The sequence below is a fragment of the Empidonax traillii genome, unplaced genomic scaffold, assembly GCF_003031625.1.
Source record: "Empidonax traillii isolate 1590-97213 ecotype Southwest subspecies unplaced genomic scaffold, ASM303162v1 scaffold584:size400879, whole genome shotgun sequence".
NCBI lineage: Eukaryota > Metazoa > Chordata > Aves > Passeriformes > Tyrannidae > Empidonax > Empidonax traillii.
Window position 1 is genome coordinate 175,208 of NW_020955777.1, and position 22,516 is coordinate 197,723.

Consider the following 22,516-nt stretch of genomic DNA (forward strand, 5'->3'; position numbering starts at 1 on the left):
GCGCTAATCCTGATCATTTTCCACCTAATGACTGTTTACTACACAGCCCTTGTAAAGAGCTGGCAGCGCTCCAGATCCTCCTGCTTCTCCCTTCTCCCACACATCCCTCCACAGCCATCTTGGGCGAGGAGGAGCCTCCAGAGGAGAGAGCTCTTCGCTGGCTCTGCAGGCTCCAAAAGCCTCCTTTCCTGCGGGAAATCCTCAGCCTTGTTTCACTTTCAAGGCAAACCCAAAATCTTCAGGCTTTCAAAGTGCTGCCAAACGAGAGCACAGAGGAAAAACAAAGGAACACTCAACCAGAGAATCCTTTCTTCTGCAGGATTTCAGACCCGACGCTGGTTGGACAGTTTAAATGCAGTGGGACCAGTTCTCTAAGCCCTACCAGGAACAGCTTTGAGCAGACCCACCCCAGCACTTGTTTCAAATGCCATTCACTGTCACTTGGCATTTCAAGCTGGAACAATTATTTGTGGTCGGATGCTCTCCCCGCTCCCCGACCAGCTGTGCTTTGATCTCAGCCCCAGGAGCTCCCGTGGATCTGGAGAAAGCCCAGCTCCCCCCACTACCAGAAATGCAGTGGAACAGTTCCTCAGGGAAAGTGCAGCTCCCCCAGACCTCACAAGTGGTGCTGGCACCGCAGCCTGGGATGGGCCAGATGTGTCCTGGAGCCCTGACCACCATCCTCTCCACGGCTTCCACCCACACACCAGAGCCGGCTACCACTGCAAAAACTGAGGAATGACATGGAAAAGCAAAAGGAGAGCTTTAACTGGCAAGGTCAGCCCAGCACTGTGTCCCTCTGTGATGGGAACAGGGATAAGGCTGGATCCCAACACACAGATTTAAGAGGGGACGGTGGCTGTTCCAGGAATAAAGCAAAAGCACAACCAATCCAATGCAATCAATATTTTAAATGAAATCGGCCCGGCCCGTATTCAAATCAGGTCAGCAGTAATTAAGGCATCCCTATTTGGAATGGTAAACCCAGGAAGCGCCTGGATCAGTGCATTTCTCCAAGAGAATGCATTAATGGGAGTGTTTGGAAATGCGTGATGCACCCGTAAGAGGCTTTGATATAAACCTCGGGATTACACTGTGCCAGCTTTTCAATTATTATACTCGCCACGAAAAGCCACATGCTGGGGACAGCAAGAGGTTAAAGCTGAGCTGGGAGCAGGGCTTTGTCCTTTCTCTTCCTGTTGGTTTCTACTCGTGCACCACTTGGGATTTACTGCGGCCGGGGAGAAGCACCGACGGTGGAATTCTAAATCAAACACTTCTATTGGTGACGGCGCCAGTGCCAACAACACACGGGAAGGAGCCTCGTCACTTCACCAGCCACAGCAACAGCCACCCCTCTTGTTTCTAGAAGGATCTGCTTGGTTGGCTCCATCTTAACACCGTCTCACCACACAGCCACTCAGCCATTTTAATTCCTGAATGCTGGAGTTTGCTCTCCCTGCTCATCGGGCTGCCTGGAGACCAGGAGTCTCTCTGTATAAAGCACATGCAAGTGAAGGCTGGAGACAAAAACCAAGCCAGTGAGGCAGAGGGAAGGTGGTGGATGAGCAGCAGAGCGTGGCAAGGCCACTGAATAAGTAAAAGCGCACAGTTTTCAGATTGTGAGTGGCTTTTTCCGAAGAGGCTCCTCAGGAGAAGCTCTGCAGTGTGGTTCTCCTGGGATGAGGAGTGCAGGCTGGGCGTGTGCTGCTCCAGCAACAGCCCCAGACAGCAAACTCCTGCTGGGTCCTGAGCCGTGGCAGTGGGCTGGCTCACACCCACAGGGAGCAGGCTGTGCTCACACCCACGGGGAGCAGGCTGTGCTCACACCCTGGGCAGGGCAGGGCAGGGCAGGCAGAGCAGGGGCACCAGAGCGGGGCTGGCAAAGCTGAGAGCTTTGCATCACAACCCGGGCATCACATGGATGTACCGGTCACACCGCCCCCGAGCATCCCTCCTGCAGGTCCCCCCACCCTGCTCTGGGGGCTGGCTCTGTCCTACACACCCTCCAGGACCTCTGAGTCCTGCAAATCCCTATTTGTCCCGAAAGTCACTCACCCCGTGTGCAGAGGAGGGAGGCAGAACAAGCCCCCACGTGTTGGTGCAGCCACACGCCCACAGCCCCCAGAGCCAGCACTGCCCCCAGAGCTCCCTCTGCTCCAGTGACCCCTGGAAGCCAGGAGGACACGTGCCACTGCATCCCTTTGGTTTGGAAGGACCTCCACAGGAAAGGGTGCCTGCAAAACCCGGGGTTTGGTCCTGTCCCATTGCAACACCTTCACCTGCACTGCCCCAGCACCGACAGCTCCCACACAGCAACGGAGCGGGGATGGAACAGCAGCTCCTGTAAAATATTCCTTTCTGGCACTCCACAAACATGATCCAAGTCACAGCCAAACAGAGCAGAGCTGTCCCAGGGCAGCAGTGAACCCACACCAAACAGGCTCTGGGCAACAGAGGGATCTTCAGATCCATTTTGGTGCTTGTCACGCTGCAAGTGCCCGAAAGGACAGGCCCTTCTTCAGCCACTCCACAGGAATGCTGTGCTCAGGAACTGCTGGGAAGGGGCTAAGGCTGTAAAAAACCCCTGGCCAACCACAACAAAAACATATTTGTGCTGACCCCCACGTTCTCTTTTACCCAATACATCATCCAAACTAGCACCAAACCCAGGCTGATCACCTGAGCTACAAACACCCAGAGAAAACTATTTTGGGGATCAGAAATTTTAATTGACATCTGCCCGGCACAGATTGTAGAAGGGCAGACCCAAACAAGCCATATTTGACACAGATAGATTAGACAGATGGTACAGTATAAAGGGGATTTGTGCTTGCTTGACTTTGGCATGGCTGAATTACTTATTAATTGCAGATACACAGGAGTTATGCTGGATATTTAGCAAAGATTTAATGCCTATTAGAACTTCATGCCACTCCAAATTATCACTGGTCCTGCACACCAACACGGGGGCTGTTCTGCAGCTCAGTTCTGCTGCACATTTCCCAGAGCCTACTGTGATGTATTTTGATGTAAAATGGGCATAAGCAGCACAAATACAAGCGCTACCCTGTTCCAGAAGCTCTGGGCAACCTGTGAATTTTGGGAAATCAACTGAGGGAGGAACAGAAATCCTGATTTAAAATAAAACCTCTGAAGCTCTGGAGGCTGCTGAAAGCCTCCAGCTTCCCAAGGCCAGCACCCAGCCCTCTGTGTTCCTCTGCTCCCTTCAGCAGTGGCTGCTCTCGGGTTCTCCCTGCTGAAGCACAACATTAAAAGATGCTACTGCAGGGAACACAGAGGGGGTGAAACTCCAAACTGGGGACTGCCCAAGCCTGACTCAACACCAGAAACCCCCATACCAGGCAGGAACAGCAGCACTGAACACCGATTTAACCCAGGCCATTGTCCCTGAGGCTGCTTATAGCTCAGGATCAGCAATTCTGGCACCTGCTGGGACCACCAGAGCCCCATCCAGCATCCCAATTCCGAGGCCTTGGGCACCGTGACACCCGGCTGGATTTGTTGCCTCCAGAGCTGCAGCACAGCAAGGCACCTCTCCAGACTGGCCACACCCAGGACAAAGCAGTGCTGGGTGTGGGTTTCAGGCAGGAGGGGAATCTGGAGAGCAGGAAATCACGGAGAGCCTCAGACATTCCGTCCAACCCAAGGGCTGCCAGGCACCGCCTTCCCTCTGAGGGTCAGCAGGGCTGGCATTCCAGGGATGAAAAGGATCGCTGCCTCCCAGCTCCTCCCAGGCAGAGCAGGGAGCCCTGAGCTCATCTCCCACCCAGCCAGCACAAGGGGAGGGGCTGGGCTCCCTGTCCAGGTGTCAGGCAGGAGCAACCCCACCACACACAGCTCCTCAGCTAAAACAGACCAGGCACCACCGACCGCGCAAGGGGAGAGCTGGGTGTTGGGAGAGGTCAATAAACCAGCAAGGGGGCAGACTGCGGGTTGGGAGAAATGGATACTCACGTTTCCACTTTGCACCTCTGGCGTTAAACCTTCCCCCACTGATTTCTGACACCGAGTGACAGGAAAGCTCCACGTCCCATCTATTCCTGGTAACAGGGGGCAGGATTGCTGGGTACTGAGTGTCCCTCACACGCACTGAGCTGGGAGGAGTGCAGAGCACGGTGTCTGTGCAGAGACAGGGTGACTGCACAGCCACTGCACGGTAATTAACACTGATCATTGCCGCTGGTGGGTTCACATTTAGCCTCATCACCATTCTGTTTACCAAAAGTAGTGTTTTACCCCCAAAGTAACAATCTCTACACACCTCAGTTGAGACAACACAACACCGAGATTCCAGTCCAGGGTGTCTTCCTTACCTGCATGATGCTGGAAGCTTTATTTCCTCAGATGCTGGACACCAGCAGCTCCCATCCAGATGAACTGGATCTCCAATGCTCCAAGCCCGAGGCAAAGCCATCACCTCCCTCCTTCCCTTACCCCAGACAGTCACCTTACAGCAGCTCTGCCTCTAGCACGGGGATTTTGGGACCCCGCACCCTGCCCAGGCTTTAGGGAGGCTCCCAGGATCAGAGGGGGGTTATCACCCTCTCTGCAAGTCCAGGGAACACCCACAAAGATTTCCAACAGAAAAAAAAATCCCACCCATCAGAACACGGAATTCATTGCAAGTTAAACAGGAAAGTGGACACACCAGAAAACATCCCGGGAGGAGCCCTGGGAGCAGCAGGTGGCCACAGGGCTGTGCAGGAATTCTCTAGCCCTGGGAATGCTGATAGGGCTTTGTTTCGGTCCTTTTTTCCCCCAAACCACCCTCACACACGTGAACCCTGTCAGATCCCCGCTCCCTGCCCCGGGGCCATCCTGATTCCCAGCACGGAGGGAAGGCTCTCCCAGCCGTGTCCTGGGAACTCCAGATCCCACCTCAGCCCTCGCTGCTTTACTCCAACTGACAAAGGAAGACTTGGACAAATCTGCCTCCAGGTGCCCTTGCAAAGGTGAGGAGAAAGGGGGTCCTGAGTCAGCAGAATGAGGGGCAGGTTGGAAGCTCTGCAGGAGCTGCAGCTTGGCCTTGCCTGCTCCTCGGGCACATTCTCCTTCATCCAGACTGGCACAGCTCCCTCTCCTTCCTCCCACTGGAACCTGCTACTGAATTAATCCAGGGTGGTTTACGAGCCAGTTGAGGATGAGGGATCAGCAACCCACCCCTCCTGAGAACAGTCAGCCAGAAGTCTGGACAGCCTCTCTTTCCCTTCCAGCCAAAGTCTCAGCATTCCTCCTCACATAACGTTGGGTTTTGCTCACCTTTACAAAGCTGGCCTGGATTTTGTCAGCGAAAAACGAGCACTAAAGCCAAGGCCCCTTAAGCTATTTCAGATACTTTTACTTTCATATCCTCCAACAGAAAATCCAAGCCACGGCTGCAGCAGCTCGGGCACGGGCTGGCAGGGTCAGGAGATTTACTGGCTTGGAGGGACCCTGTGGCCCCACACAGCTCTTCAGACGACATTCAGAATGAAAATAACTGAAGCAAACTGGATGAGGCGAAGGATGTGGGGATGCCAGACAGAAAGGGGAAGCTGGTACAGCTGGCAGGAGACACCGGGATCGCTGACACCACTGGGAAGTGCCACCTGACTGTCAGGGAAACGCACAACCTACACACCTGGACTATCCAGAGCTGGCACTGCTCACCCATCTTCTTCATCCCTCATTTTCCAATGCAACACAGAGGAGGATAAGAATGAACAGAGGCAGGCCCTGTGCTCCCAGTGAGTGTGCTCTGCCCAGCAAACAACGCCAGTGTCCAGAATTTAATCCCTCCAGGATGTCACTGAATTAAAATAATGCACTTAAGCGCTCACCAAGCACTAACAAGGTGCTACAGCTGCGTCAGACCCTTCATGCAAAGTGGATAATTGGGCTCAGGTAAAGGCCCTGGGGGGCACTGAGGGCTGCACAGCACCCCCGGGGGGGCATCTCCCCACATCAGCACCACCTGCCAGAGAGCAGCCACTCGGTCCTGCCTCGATCACTGAGGGAAGGGGACCGAATGAATGCATGTCTGTCCAGACCTGAGCTAAGGCAGCCCCCTTCAGCAGGACAGCAGGAACAGGAATCTCACCTGAGGCACCCCGTGCGAGGTGAACAGATGTGCTCAGTAATCCTGGCTCTGCTGACATCAGCAGCTGATCCGGCCAGGGAAACACCACTGGCTAACTAAGCAGCACCCAGAGGCCTCTGCAAAGCAGGACTGAGCCCTGGGGCTGGTGTGTGACCAGCCATCCCCTCCCCTCTCCACAGCAGGGCTTTTCCTGGTGCTTCACCCGCCACTGGAATCCGTGGCCCTTCGGGTTCAGGTGACTCGGGCTTGATGTGGTCACAGCTGATGCACAGCTGTGAGCAGAGCAGGATGGTGCCAGAGGAGCTGGGAGAGCACAGAGGGGCCCTGCCTGCCTTGGAGCACCTCCTGAAGGTGGGAAGAGCTCCAGAGGCAGCTGCTGGGCACGGAGGGGGAGCACTACGGGGCAGAAGGGCCGCGGTCCCAGACAGACCGACGGCACCGAGATTTCCAGTGCCCTTCCCTCCCCACCCCAGCCTGGCAGCACAGCACCCCAGCCTGGCAGCATTCCTCCTGGGATAAAGCCAGGACAAGCCCCTTAGGCCATGCATCACAGTGCCAGGGCCCAGACTCATTTCGGGGATCTGCCCTGCACAGGGCAGGGACTGCAGGGAATATCCTGCCCAGGGCTCTCCCCCAGGAGCACTCTGACCATCAGAGAGGTTTCCAGCTGAAGGGAACTGGCTGAACCCAGGTTAAGCTGACAAATATCAGTGCTGGTCTCCTCCCTCCAGAAGGGAGAAAAGGATCTCTTTGCACTTGGAACTTCAAAGGCAGCGAGAACAGTCCTCCCATCACTCACCTGGACCAACAGCACTGCATGGTCAAATTAGATTTTGCTTTGCCTTTATTTCTGGCTAAACAGTGTTTGCTGAAAGCCTTTCTGGCCTTCATTTCCATGATAAAAGGTGGGCATTGTTTTGCTCCTTCCTTGCCTCATAATATCATTAAGATGACATTCAGGCCACATGACAAGTCCATTTTTTTCCCCATTAAATCTACAATGGTCATTCCTGTTTGCCTGTCCTTTACTTCACCCTGGAGGAAATTCTCTTTTCCAATAACTCTTTTGTTGATGGCAAATTGAAGGAAGTTATTTTGCTGAAATGGTATTTTATTATTAAATTTTACTTCAGTTAATGCACAAGAACATTGCGGGGGGGAGGGGGAAATAAACACCTGCCTTTCATTTGTGCATTCCTGGAGCGTGTAGGCTGTGGGTGTCAGCACTGGGAGCACACATCCCGACTTGCCAAGCCCTTGATCCTCCCATCGAGCTCAATCCCTGGGATCTCTCCCACCCTTGTCAGTGGCCTCCCAAAGGCAATTAGTGGCTTGTTGCAATTTTCAGTGGTTGAGGGTTGAACCCGCAGCCTCCCGAGAAGGCAGGTCTGACTGACACCCCAGTCCCTGTCCCAGCGGCATCGGGGCCGGGAGGGAGCCTTGTCCACTTTTCTGCTTTAAATCTGCATTTCTGTTTCCCCTCTGCTCTGTTATTTCCCCCCATTTCATTTTGGCTGCTCTTCACTTTCCTTTGATCCGTTTCCTGCTCCTTTCTCTCTCCCACACCCACTTGTCCTCTGTGTTCAACAACAACAAGAGCAGATGAGGGGTGAAGGCACAGGGGTGAAGCCCCAACTCCCACACAGCCAGGCTCGGGATCGAGCCCTGGCCACGCTGCATGTTCAACTGCTCAGCTGAGACCAAGGAGAGAATTTCTCCATCTATTCACAGCTATTTTTAACGCTGCAGAGAAGGGTTTAGCATTTGAATATCAGAATTGTAACAGCATTTGTAAAAGGGATGGCCTATTTTTAGCAATGCGGTGGCTCTGTGGATGATTTACAATCACAGCACTGTATTACAGGGAGAGGCAACCGAAGACTGACACTGTGACAGTCAATTCTGAGCGTGAGGCTTGTGCTTCCTGTGCCCCTGGGATTCTGCATGGAAACAGAGCCAGGGAGGCATCACAGACACCACCGTGCAGCACAGCACAAGGTTCCTGTTATGAAAGCTCCTCAGCATCAGCTGCCCAGCCCAGCCTGGTGTCCCAGCTCACACTGCACTGGGACTGACTGCCACAGAAGCTCCTTTCTTCCCAATCCCATAACAGTCCTCGACATTAAAAGTCAATAAAAACCCCCTACATCCCAAACTCCGAGCTAAAATTAACTAGGGGGGGCTTGCATTTCTTCTGGTCTCTGCTGGGTTTCTGTCTGGGTAGGTACTCAAATTACAAAGCCTCCTCCCCCTTGCTGTTGACACCACAAGACAGCCCGTGGCCTTCCTTCTAAACCAGTGACTCAGGAAGCCCACAGAGTTTGGTTTGTCTGGGTTTCCCCCCACAAAACACAACTTTTAAACAGCACGCTGCCAAACACAGTGCAACCACCACTCAGATCCACCCCATCCCACCTCACAGAGGGTCCCCAGAGGCTTCCGTGGCTGAAATCTGCCACCATCAGGAACAGCCCGAGGGAAATCACTCCCCACCGACAGACCCAGCATCATTCCTCAAAGTGAACAGACCTGGCTCCTGTAGCAATTAATCAACAGCAAAATGTGCCAAGTGCCCGTCACCAAACACGAGGGGCACTTCACTTCCCCAGCCATGACACCTTTTCTGGGAACTGGCTCAGCAGTCCCCGGAGGAGAAACCCAAACCCCAGGCAAGGCTGACTTGGTCATTCCACTGCTGGAGGAGCAGGAACCAGCTGGTAACGCAATCACTTCACAACAGGGTAATTATTATTATTATTATTAAGAAGAAAACAGGCTGCAGTTGATTTTTTGGAGCCTCCCAAACCCACCTTAACGCCCTGATTCCCAAACCAGCACCCCAGGGACCAGGTTGTTCCCTCTGGCAGGTCACATCCCGTCTCAGGGGCAGCTCACTGACTTCTCAGAGGAGCAGCCAGTGGTTTTCCAAGTGATTCCTGGTGACAAATCCCTGAGGTGCAGCATTCAAGGACCATGTATCAGCACAAACAAGATGAGCACTCAGAAGCAGAACCCAGCAGCCACCCAGGCTCTGATTTCTGAGCCAACTCCCTTACCATTCTGCCCCCAAAACTGAAGTCAATATAAATACTGCATTTTTTCCCCTGGCTCTTCTGCCTGAGTGCCAGCAGATCTGGAAGTGCTAAAACCATGGAATCATAGAACCATTTAGGCTGGAAAACACCCCTGAGAACACCAAGCCCAGCCATGAACTCAGCACTGCCAAGGTCCCCACTGCCCTGTCCCCCCGTGCCACATCCACACGGCTGAAAACCCTGCAGGGGTGACTCCACCCTTCCTGGGGCAGCTGTGCCAGGGCTGGACAGCCCTTCTGGGGAAGACATTTTCCCTCATATCCAACCTACACATTCCTGGTGCAAACTGAGGCTGTTTCCCCTCTGCAGAGACAAACCTGCCTTTTCCAGGCAGCAGGTGATGTCAGTCAAAACCACAACAGATGGATTTTCATGAAGAATAAGGATTCATTGCTCCTGAAGACAACAAAAATGGGAACTCCTCTTAAATTTTCCCCTAATGAATGAAGGAGTAACATTGCAGGCTGTTACCCTCTGCTGAGGCCAGTTCAGAGAAAAGGAAGTTCGGTGGTATATTTGAAAATTAAATATTTATCACTACACCGGCAACTGAAGCACTCTTTGTTTGGGGAAAACAAGATTATTTTTCCAAACACTGGAACAAGTGACTTTGTCATTTGCAAGGCACAAAGCAAATTCAAGCTGTGGTTCGTTGTTACAGCAGTATTTGCATCATATTGATAGGTATTATTAAGTTTCAGGACAGTTAGCCAAGGTGAACGGCCCATCCCTTTAATCCTCTAATAACACGCTTGGGATGCAATTTGGAAATCCAGGCCGCTCTGACAAAGCAATCCTGCTGCCTCCACAGTGACCATTTCCCAACACCCATGGCCGTCACACTGCACCCTTCCGATCGAGCCGCAAACCAGAGCATTAAAAATGCATCCAGAGATATTTCTGTCCCTCGCTTTACGTCTCTGCACGCCCTCCCAGCTCACTCTTAGATATTATGGCCCAGCTACTAAACATCCAAAGGAGATGGATTTATCCCAAAATACACGGGCACATTTAACTTTTGCTGAGGGCGCCGGTCGCACGAGCTGGCTGACAATTCCCTGCAGGCCCAAGGCTCTTGCCTGGCTCCTTGGCGTCCTGCCACAGCTCCTGACAACCAGCAGCTAAAAAGGCAAACAGCTGTCCTGCTGCTGCAGGCCCCCCGGAGCAGAGGGGTGTGCTGCTCGCAGAGCTGCCCCCCCCCCCGAGGTGAAGGAATGTGGGGAACTCTGGGACTGTGAACCCTGCAGGGAGCTGTGCCACTGCAGCCCCAGCGAGTCGCGGCATTCATTTTCCGCTGGTCAGCAGCAGCTGTGGCAACATCCCTGAGCTCCGCCTCGCCCTGGAATGTCCATGTGCTCCTCTCACCTGTCAGCTCTGCTGCAGCACGCGCAGCCCAGCGCTCGCCCACGGGAAGGTCCCCCCAAAGCCACGCCTGGGGTTCATCTCAGCCCCTCGGGAAATGTCCCACCAGGCACCTCCAGGCCCTCGGGGAGCTCTGCCCCTACGGCTGATCTTTGTCCCACACGCTCCAGCACCGTAATCTCACTCGGGATTTACTACCTGATTAGGATTACTCGGACTAAAAACACAGCTAGATCAGAGCTGATGTGATGTGATGGTGTCAATGGCACAACTTCCCATGCTGGGATCTGAACCAGGGGTTCTTCTTGCTCTGTGATGCTTGAGAGTGAAGGATCTGAACCAGGGGTTCAGATCCTTCACTCTCAAGCATCACAGAGCAAGAAGAATCACACTACTGCCATGAGAACGAGCATAAAAGGGCCTTTCTTTCTTACTAGACAGTGAAGAAGCAGTTGTGAGTTTAATTCCTAATCTGGCAGATAGAACAGATCATCACAGCACCATGGTGACTTCAATACTCTTCTGGGAAAAATACTTCTTTGTGGTATATGTTTAACCCAAAGCCATCTAACTCTTGTTTGTCTAGCATACAAAGAGAATAGACCTCTAAAAATAACCTGCTTCCCCCCTCTCTCAGCTCTTCAGGGCACTCTAACTTATTATTAGCCATTATTCACATCTCTTACGTAAACCACCATTTCTGGAAAATTTGGTGCCTCCCAATACAAGGTCTGGAAGTGTGCAAGGCCCAGGCAGACAAAGCTCAGCGGAACTCCATTGGATTGCACTTTTTCTCTTGGTCTCTCTTTACCTTTTCCCTGAGTTTGGAGCAGCCTCGGTGCCCGGAGCAGCTCCCGAGCGGCACTAAAGCTCCTTTGCACACCCGGGCGCTGGAAAGCTGCAAAGCTGGATTAGAGGGGCACCCGGGGTCAGGGAATCCCCCCGGGGGGCACAGCCAGGGAACCACCAGGCCACACAAACCCCAGCCCTGAGCCCTGCCACGGCCTTCCTTTCCCGAGGGATGGGAGACCAGGAGAACACAGAGCCCGGCTATGCCTCCTGCCAGGGAGGGCGGCGCAGGGGATGGGACACCGCTCTCCCCCAGGCACCGTGTGCACCTCGTTCCTGGGTGTCACTGCTGGTGCAGGCCCCTTGGCAGAGTTACACCATGTGGTGCTGCAGAGCTGACCCCAGCCCAGGAGCTGATGGGTGTTTTTCCACAGATGAAACAAACCCATTTGCCTCTTCCAGGGCGCGCAAATCTGCAGGCACTGAAAGGTCGTGACTTTCTGTTCTCAATCTCACGATTCCCTAACGTTCCCACTTCTATTTTCCCTCTTGCCAAGCTCCTTGTGCAGGTCCCTGCAGCGGTGCAAACATCCAGGGAATGGCTATTTCCACCCCCACTTCCCTAAGTGGAGTCACACCGGGGCTCAGCACAAGCACCTGCTGACTCAGGGTATCCCAACCTGGCTCCCTGGCCGCCCCCACACTTCGCTCACACCAGCCCATTTAGAAGCCAACTCATCCTCTTTCTGTAAGAAACTAATTGAGGTGTCCCAGCTTTCAAGTTTAAATGGCTTATGCCAAGGAGCAAAGCTGTGCAATCACACTCCTCCCCTGACACAACTGACACGGGGCCGAAAATCAAATTGGCTCATTTTTACCCTCAAACAAACCCATGTACGGTCTGCAGCGGTAAACCACTGCTCATTTGAATATCCAAACACTGGCTGCTTGGATCCGGGGGCTGGTGCCAAAATCCTGTCACCCACAGCCAGCCCAGGCACGTCTGAGGCCACTCAACTGATTCATCTCTGCCTCGGTGCTTCCAGGCAGCTCGGGATGAATTTGAAGAGGCTCCTCCTGACCTACAGGGAGATGAAACCCACCTCGTTTCTCATTCGGGTGATGATGATACAAAATGGTTCTTCCTGTGCTGGGATGGTTTTACCACAGCTTCTCCCTCCCTCCCTCCCTGCAGCCCCATCCTGCCCTCGGCCAAATCCTTGGGAGCGCCCGGAACGTTCTCAAAACGCGAGCGGAATACGTGACCGAAAAAACAAACCAACCCCGAGCCCTCAGTCAATAATCCATTTTTAGGAAAGAATTTGTGCGAAAATGAGGTAAGTGATAACTTTGCAGATCTCCTGTTATCCACAGGGCTATTTTGGGAGAGTGTGACTGCATTCGCGCTTGTCGCATAGTCCTGCTCCCGATCTCCTGGCACGGCCCCAGCACATTCCAGGATTTAACGCACACGGCTCGCTGGGATGCAGTCCCACTTATCTCCCAGACACACTGACTAACACTTTCCCACATAAACTGACCCACCCTTCAGTAGCAAGAGGTCACTCAGTACAATCAGCCTTCAAACGAGGAAAACAATCAGGAAAAGCTTCTGCGATGCCAAAAACACCAACAGAATAAAACACAACGGGCTCCAGTGTTTGTTTTATCCAAACTTAGGGACTGCAAGGCAGATTTTTCAGCTGGTGATAACCAGTGCAGCTCCACCAAAGCCAACCAGATTCCTTCCAGGCTTAGGATCTGGCCTCCTAAAAGCATTTTAAATTACTGTAAGAATATGCTACTGCAAAAAAAGGTTAAAAATAAAAAGGTAGCAATTAATCCGCTCACTTCTTACTATCATGATTTGTAGAGAATTACTCATAGCATTATGATCAGAAAAAGGTCACAATATTTTAAGTTACGAAAAATCAAGCCAGTGTTAAACCAACCATGTTTTCTCTGTCACATGTGGAACCTCCAGGACAAGGAATTCCTGGTAACTTATGGAGAACTCTCCTGACTCCACTTGCCAGCCCCCGGTGTGATCCAGGCTCCAACAACGGGGGTTCTACCAGATGATCCTCCTTATAACCAGCACCCACTGCCGTGCACCAGGCAGATTTAGGCCCAAAGCCCCCTTCCCAAAGCACAGAGCCAGGAATTTGCTGGTGAGGGGCAAAACTTGCTCTTTCCAAGCACAGGGTCCAGTGATCAGCTCTGTGCTGCGTTCCAGTGCTGCCATAAATGTGTGTGCCACTGGCACCCCCCTGCAGGCAATGCTACAGGTCACCCCAAAACATTCCCACTAAGTATCTGTCCACTGAGAGAAAAGGCACTGAAAGCCCTTGGGAAGAAAATCTCATCATTAATTTAGCTACTGAAAAAACCCAGTGCTTGGAATGCCCAAACCAGAACCTGTGGGTGCCCAAAGAAATTTATCTCTCTTAAAGTAGTTTACAGACAGCAGGCAGCACCTTTTCCCTTCTAAGCCAGAAAACCAGAGGAGCTACTTGCTATAATCAGCTGGAGCGTTTGTGGTGTTCAGGCACTGAGCAAAATTGATTTTATGAGTGGAAAAAATAAGCATTTGGTGCATGAAAGCAGAGCGTGCTCTGTGTTAGCCACGGATCAGCCCCACTGCACCCAGGCTCTGACCTGCCCACGCCCTGAGAAACAAGATCCATCCCCAGCTTCCTCGCCCTTCCAAACACAAGGCTCCCTTTTATCATGTAGCAGTCAAAAGCAGACTCTCCATGACATTCTATAATAAATCAACCCACAGAGCAATAGGATTAATCCAGAACAAAAGGCAGGAACTTACAGAACCAAAAGATGCAGATCTGGACACACAATGACTTGTGGAAGACCTTGACCACGCTCTTGGGACACTACAGGGAATGAATGCCCCAGGGAAAATTAAAGCCTTCCCAAAGGTGCCTGTAGGTCTGGCTGGGGAAAAACGTGTGCCTGGGATAAATTGGGTAATCAGTGTAACCTCAGAGCCAGGCCAGGCTTGGAGAGGAACCTCTGCGTCACCTCGGAGCACCTCCCACCCAGCTCTGGGAATAACGGCTCCAAGGAGGGCAGCAACGGGAAAATAGAACTCCACACATTTTGGGGTGGGGTGTGACCCTCCCTGACCAGCACAGGCACCCCACTGCAGCCCTGCCCCCAGGATTTTAGCACAGGCATTACCTTCATGGGCTGCTGTTTCACCAAACCTGGAGGCACAGTGAAAGAACAAGAGCCAGAAGGAAAGGCCTGTGAGTGCCTCCAGACTGAGGGCAGGAGGGAGCTCAACAGCCACTCCAGCACTTCCCACAGGGGGACTTCACTCACTTCATCAAGTTGGCTCCTCCAAACCCACTAACCCGGGTGCCAGTCCCTCCCTGGGCTGCTCTGCTCCAGCTCTGCATCTCCCGTCTCTAGTTACAGCTTCCACCCCAGAAATCTTTCCATGTCTGTAACTCCGTATCCTCCAGACCCCACATACCACATACAGAGTAGCAACTGCCCATTGCAGGGATCATCACAGCTGATTTTAGCCATGATCAGCAAAACCAAACCCAGTGGTCACACCAGTCAAACGGAGCTTTCACTCAGTCTCTATTCCTGTCTCAAAAATAAAACACAAAAATGTTGCTCCTCATTCTTTTCCAGGGCAAGGCCACAGCTTCCCTGACCCACACAGCATCCATGTTTCCTGCACAGAGGAGAGATGGTTTCCCTTTTTGCACAGCTCTACGTGTGAACAAAAACCAGGAGACCAAATCTAGGACCGTCACTCCTGAATGTGTTTCACACATCACTGGCAAACTGCTCAGCAGGCGTCACTTCAGGGCTGGCCACTTCTCCCAAAAAGGGAACAGCCCCTGTCTGGAATCCCAGCAAATAGTGAAACTGCTAAATGTGGAAGATTTACCTGTGAGCAGCTCCATGGCAGAGTATTTTTAGCTCCCAGGACAGGGTGTTAATGGCACACCTCCCCTGTTCCAAGGGCATGACCAGCCAGGCTATTCCCGGTGCCTGACAGGTGTGGGGCAGCACCTGCTGCCTCCAGGGCTTCCCAAGGAGGGGCTCTTTTGTTCAGCTCCCGCTGCCCTCTGGATGTGAGGGGCTGCTGAACAGATCAAACCAGCTCACAACTCTTTGTAAAGTTCCAATACTCAGCACAGGGTGAAATAAAAGTGACAGCACGATGGTGTCATTTGTTTATCTGGTGACACACCAAAGGGATTTCTGCTGTGATAAAACACATGCAGCCTGGAAATAAATATGAGTTTGGGCAATAAAGCAAGAGAATATATATTTATATATTAAATATAATCAACAGATTAGGAGGAAAGTGAAGAGACGTGACAAAGTAAGAACATCCTGAAAGGTTCACCATTCGATGAGAGAAATCCTCACAGAGAAGAGGCCGAGAAAAATGTTAATGGTGCTGAAAAACAATAGCTCAATATAATCCTCAACCTTAATCTGCCCTTGGCCATAGGAAGATGCTCACAATCCCTGAGCACAAAGATTATACATTGGTGCACATCTTTTGCTAATCACATACATTTCACTGCAAGCACAAATAACACTTCCAGACACAACCCCCCTGCCATAAAATCTGTTCTGAACTCAACCATCACCCAACAATACACATCAAAGCTTCTTCCATGCAAAACTGGGCTTTTCTAATGGCCAGCAAAAAAACATGTCTGGGATTAACAATACATGAAAATGAAATAAAGGTGGACAAAATAGAAAAAATCCTGTCTGCTTAAGTCTATGTGGAATTGATCTGCATCACTCTGATCAAGCTGTTAAATAAGTTAGGGTCTACTGGGCATAAAAAGAATTTTTATTACGTCTTGCTCTTCTTTTTTTTTTTTTTTTTTAAACATGTAATCTCTCTGAAACCCTTTTTTCATTAAAGGAAGGCAAAGCCTGGAGAGGTCCAGCTGTAACTGCTGCAACGTTGCATTCATGTTCATTAGAAAAACAAATTCACAACAGATCATTTTAAGAGCAATAATAAAAGTCTGACAAATGAAAACCAGATGTGGGGGGAAAAAAAAAAACAACTCAGCACTGGGGAAAAGCAGGCTCTGCCACAGGCTCTGCAGAGCAGGGATCACACCCCCCTGGGTGCCATGTGACTCCAACACTTGCTCCACCAGACAAGCGGTATTTGGTGAGAACAGTCAAACACGAGGTGATTTCCAAGGTGCAAATACACTAGAAAGCAAGAGGAGGCAACTAGGTTTTCACATTTAATATCTCTAGGCCAGATTCCTGCTGGTTTAACTTGGGAAAGCTGCCATGAGCTTCCAGAGGGAAGGGTCCAACATGCTGGCAGCTCCATCAGCCGGGAACAGGAGCAGCCCATGGCGTGAGCTGCTGTGCCAGAAAATCCCTTATGGCTCCACACAGGTCCTGCCACCAGCACAGGCCTGGGCTCACCGGGGCTTTCCAGGCTCTGCTCTCCTACACAACCCCCCCAGGATCCCAGGGGTGCTGGTGGCTCCGAGCCCTGGCTGTCCATCCAGCCCCTGGGGCTCCACCACTTCCAGAGGTTTTCCTGGGCCCAGGAAACGGGGAGCAGGAGGCCTGGGGAGCAGGAGGCCTGTGGCCACAGCCACCGGCCTGGGCAGGGTTTAGGAGCTGACTCATGGCTAATGGGCAATGACAAACCGTTGTCCTGGTAGTGCACTTGTGCCCAGATCAGATGACTAAGGAATTTAGGTGCCTATAGAGATTAAGGGGCTGAATAACTTTTGCAGCCCGAGCCTGAAACATCTGCACGAACAGAGCTTCCCCTCCGTGCTCCGCAGAAGATCTCCAGGCACTCCTCGCTAACGAAATACAATAATTTTACGGGCAATCCAACTACAGATGTGAGATGCTGTAACCGACCCACATGAAAAATAAATCCTTAGTCAGGTGACGTAATGCACACGAGCATTCCAGGCCCATCCAACACAGGGGGTTCGGCTGATTCCATTTGCCGTGCGATGAAGGAGAAGGAGACATCTTCCATGAGACGGTTTGTGCTGCACAGGGGCAGAGTCCTGGGCTCACACAGACAGACCGGGAGGGGTTTGCCCCTCTCTGCTGGCTGCTGGCTGCAGGCAGGGCTCAGTAACACACAGCAACCCCGAAGCTGCAGGATCGGTGCCACCTCAGAGATGAAACAGCATCTCTGACGCTTTTTGCCACACAACTGCTGCAAGCTGCTATTTTATCCCCCAGTGCTGCATCCTGCTTCAGTGAGTGCCGTTTGCTGCACTTAACCTGCAGTACAGACAAACCCAGCTGGGTGCTGTTCCAGACCCCGAGCCCCCCGGTAATCCCACCGTTATGCTACTGCAGGAAGGAACAAAATATTCCCTTTTTTTTTTTTCTCCTGTCCAGCACTGGTTGTGACACAAGAGCCAGCCCCTCGTCCCTCCCCACAGCCCCACAACCACTGCTAAGTCATGGAGGCATCACTACAGCCATTTCTGCGTTACCAAGAAACAGGGAGAAAACCCAGAATTCTGAAGGATAATACCAGTTCTTTAGAAATCACATCTCACTGCCATCACCCACCTTCCCAGCCCTTTATCCCATCGCAATTTCATCTCCTGTCTCTCTCTCTCTCTCTCCAGAGCCTGCTCAGCATATGCAAGTCCTCCCTCCTGCAATGGCCTGAGGAGCCTCAGCCCCCCCTGACATTTTCACACGGCTGATATCCCCCGGAGCAGATCCCCCCGCCTGCCCTGCCTCCCCAGCCCCGGCTCGGGGAGCATTGTTCCCCAAGATGCCTGTCAGCGGCCGCCGGGCTGCGGGAATTCCAGGCTTTCTCCCGAACTGCTCAATGAGCAGGTTTCATAATGCTCGTATCCTGTCAATAGAGGTCGAAGGATGCACCGAACGCTCCGGATCTTGACAGTTTATTCCCTCTCCCTGCAATCCTGCTCCCGGTTTTGAACACTTAGCATTTATACCTACGGACAACGCTGAGTGCAATACAGAAATACAGATCGCTACTCACCTTTAAATAATTTTACTCACGATTGAGACACCGACATCACAAATTCAGCGCTCGCCCTGCTTTAGCAATATCGCTCCGAGAGGAAAAACATCAGCCCTTGCCTAACCCTGCGCCGCGGTGCCCTGAGCGCGGCGTTCGGCGCTGCTGCAGTCTGTGTCTCTAGCACAAGTCTGCCATATTTTTTTTGTTAAATCAGGCCTGTACCCACCTAAGAGCGGAGCCAGCCCCGAGCGGCCGAACCGCCCCCCGCACCGCGCCGCTCGCTGCGGGAGCGCTCGGACCGCAGCCCCGCGCCCCCGCCCGCAGCGCTCCCGCACACAAAGCCCCGCGGCGGGCCGCGCTGTCAGCGCCCCCCGCGCCGCCCCCCGCCCAGGGTGCCGAGGCAATCGGGCATTACGTGCGTTCCGGGGCAGCAGCGCAGAGCAGGGCAGAGCAGGGCAGAGCAGGGCAGAGCAGCAGGACCGCACCGCACCGCGCGGGGCGTGCGGCTGCGCGGGGGCGGCACCGCGGGCGGCTCCGGCCGGGGGAGGGAGCGAGCCGGGCGGGCGGCGGGGCAGGGGCGGTGGCCGCGGCCCCCGGGGACGGGCCGGGCCCGCAGGGCAGGGCCGGGCAGGGCAGGGCGGGGCCGCCGCGCGTCTGACAGCGCCGGGCCCGCTCCCCGCTCCGCGCCCGGCAGCGCGGCGCTCCCCCCCGGCTCCCGATGCGCGGCTCCCCGCCGGCCCTACCTCCGTGCTGCGCGGCTCTCGCTCGGTGCGGAGGGCGGGCGGTGCCGGCGGTGCCCGCAGCCCCCGGCGCTGCGCTGCGTGTGCTCCGCCCGGCGCGGAGCGAGGGGCGAGCGAGGGGCGGGGACAGCGCGGGAGCCCCCGCCCCGCGCCCCTGCCCTGCGGAGGGCTCGGCGCGGCCCCGCATCATCCCCCGCCCCGCATCGCTGCCCTGCGGAGGGCTCGGAGCGGCCCCGCATTATCCCCCGCTCCGCATCCCTGCCCTGCGGACCCTGTGGCGCGGGGGGCTCGGCACTGCCCCCCCTCATCTCCCCGCATCCCCCGGGCACCCTCACCTGTGCTGCTGCTGCTGCGGGGCCTGCCCTGCGCTCACGCCAGGTCTTGCCCCTCCGCCGGCCCGCGCTCCCACAGCCTCCCGCGGGTGTTACCCAGCCGCTCCCCGCTCGCCTTCCCTTCTCCCGTACATTTATTTGGTTATTGGGTCTCTCCAGCCTTCTCGCCCCTCCTCCTCTGACACCCGCTCCTGTCGCAAAGACAATGTTGGCTCGCCCCCAGCATCCATTTCCTCTAGAGCTGCTCTCCCTCCCGCTGCTCTGTCATTCCTAGTGGAAACCCCATCCCGGCTTTGACTTCCTCCACTGCAGTCATCCTCTCCCGCTCCCGTCCTGCCACCTTCCCACATAAACAGCCTCCCTTTGACAGTGTAACTCGACCCCAGCTGCCCTTCTGCGGCACTCTCCCTTTTCCTCCTTTCCTAAGCTGGATTTTCCCTGTCTTTCCCGAGAAAACCGCTATTCCCACAGCCAGGGTTGCCTTTCCTCCCTCCCTCATGCCCCTCTCCCACAGCCAAGGTCAGAGGCAGACATTGCTGCTTCATGTTTCCTGTGCTAATCCTGGTCCCTCTGCTCCCACCTATGTGTGTCCTCACCCTCCTCGTGTCCATCCTCCTTCCCTCCTCTCCACTCTCCCTCACCCCTTGCTTTCAGTACAGCTGTGGACCAGCGGTATCCATGTCCTTTGTTAAGGAATCAACAAACCTCCACTGGATTAGTTCACCTCTTCAGTTATCATTCCCTTTCCCGTGCTCTTCATCCCTGCACTCACCCCTAACTCTTTAACTGCTGTCTGCAGCTCCTCTCCTCTGTGCCTCTCCCAAACTCCCTCTCTGGCTCCTGCCCCTCCACACTCCGCTGCTTTGCCAGAGTTACTAATATCCACTTCCTGGCGTAATCTCTGGAATATTGCTTCCTTTCCAGCCTGTCAGAATTATCAGCCTGGCTCTTTGGGATATTTTGTTCTCCGCTGGTTTCCAAGACCGCTCCCCCAGATGCCTGATTTCCAGTGGGAATCTGAACAGACTAAGCCCCTCAAACTTGGGAAAAGCTCCTCTGGCATTGAGAAAGGCTCTCTGAAATGTCATCACCGTGAAGCCCACAAGAACCTCGATGAGAATATACTTCCATGTTTGTCACCTCTGCTGGTTCTCATCCAGTCCTTGGGATGCAGTAAAAATAGGTGTATAAATATACATATAAAAATTATATTCATATGCTAGGATATTAGGAAACATCCTAAAAAATCACCCTTCACTCAGCTATTAATATCCATCAAGCAAGTTGGCAGGGACAAGAGATTGCAATGTCTGGGAGTGAGCGAGAACATGCAGCGTATTTTAGGATTGTGTCTGTCTTAACCCCCACAGCTCAAAGAGGGGTGGGCCATTGATTCCCATGGAAATAACTGGGTAGAAATGAACGCCTGGAGAGGCAAGAACCAGAATATCCGGGGCACTGTGGGCTCCAACCAGTTATCCCAGTTAACAGTCACTTTCTTCTTTTTACAGAGCCCGCATTTGGTGCAGAATGGGGCAGGTACAGACATTTTGCTGCTGCCGGTTAAAAGCAGCATCTCCAGCTCTGACAGAAAGGACGATGGTCTCATTTTTGAAAATTACTGCACCTACTGGTCTGTATCTTCAGCACGAACCCTCCACTCACAGTGCTACAAAGCCCAAACATCCAGCTTGGTGACAACTCATCTGGGAGTAATTACAAGGTTAATTACCAGCAATTCTCAATATCAGTGAGTAATCCCAGTTAGACAAACAGGTTGTTCCCACTGATGGCCACATTCCCTTTCAATTAACCGAGCTGAAAGGGGTGGGATGAATGGGTATGATAGAAACTGTTGCTAAATGAACTGGAAGGGGAAACAACAAGTTGGGCGAAGTCATTCCCCTTCTGCTGTTACTTTGTAGTTACTTTGGGAAGCTCAAGGCTTTTTCCCTTCCACATATTTTGCCCAGGAAAATATGGATTTAATCTGCTTTTTTTTTTTTTAGTTTTGAAAATCTACCAAGCCACTGCACTCAGTAATATTGCCTGATGTTCATCCCACAGAAATATATCCACGTGCATACTGACACCTTCTCCAAGGGGAAAACACTGCACAGGTGTGTAAACACCTGCCAGACTCAGAGAGACAGGTTAAAAATAAATCCTAGTTGAAATACCCTAATGCACTTCTAAAAATAAAGTGAAACAAAATTAGAATGGTAGAATGGTTTAGGTTGGAAAAAAGCCCTCTAAGGTCACTGAGTCCAACCATTAACCCACCACAAGTAAACCATGTCCCCGGGGGCCACATCTGAATTTGCACAAGGTACTTCCAAGCAGAAACAAAAGCAGCACATCTAGATGAGACATGAAGAGACACAGTCAACCAAGGCGATACTGAAACTCGAAAAACTCTGCTCAAGGATGCTGGCAGTTCCCAAGAACATGGAAGACACACACACACACACACCCCCCCCAAGAAACTGCAATAAACTCCTTCCTGGCTGTACCCCTAGACTGGAAAAGCCCTCTGCTCTCAGAGTTCCAGTTCCACAGGTTCCCAGCGGGACTGAGGTACGTTCCTCCCACCAGACACACCTGCCCTCCACCCTCAACTCCTGGCTCAAAGGCACAGACCCAGACTGCCGCTTTGCCTCGTGCCAGACTCGGCCAGACTCCTGGGAGGAAAATCAAAGAGGGGCACTAAGCTGCCTGAAGGGAAAACTCAGCTCCCTCACTAGGCGCACAAGGCGCCTGGAAGCTCCTCTGGCACGAAAAGTTTCCTCGCAGAACTCCGTTCCTCCTCATCACCTGGGTTACAGCCAGCACTGCTACACCAATACCTTCAGCAACACCGCAAACAGAGAACAGAGAAAGAGGACTTCCTCAGCAAAAGGGCATGGCCATGCCCTTTTGCTGAGGAAGTCCTCTTTCTCTGTTCTACTGCTCTGTGCCCACAGCATTTATTCTCAACCGTCTTCTCCACCACCAGCTCCCCCCGAGCTCCAGGCCTATCTCTCCACGTGTCTCCCACATCCCAAACCCTGGAAAATGACTCAAGCGCAGGGCCCTTGCGAAGGCTT

General features: G+C 53.1%; 1 protein-coding gene across 4 annotated transcripts in view; it reads right to left on the bottom strand.

The window, feature by feature from the left end:
• The window catches only part of SPTBN1 (spectrin beta, non-erythrocytic 1), a 110,993-nt gene extending 91,441 nt beyond the window's left edge, over nucleotides 1–19,552 (bottom strand). Inside the window, exon 1 of one of the 4 annotated variants that reach the window (XM_027898219.1) lies at nucleotides 19,434–19,552. The gene's annotated coding sequence lies outside the window, so the exon portion shown is untranslated. Of the gene's footprint in view, nucleotides 1–18,773; nucleotides 18,855–19,101; nucleotides 19,158–19,433 lie in introns of those variants that run through there. The other 3 variants (XM_027898221.1, XM_027898223.1, XM_027898222.1) reach the window with 3 other exon arrangements.
• Between the last annotated feature and the right edge of the window lie 2,964 nt (nucleotides 19,553–22,516).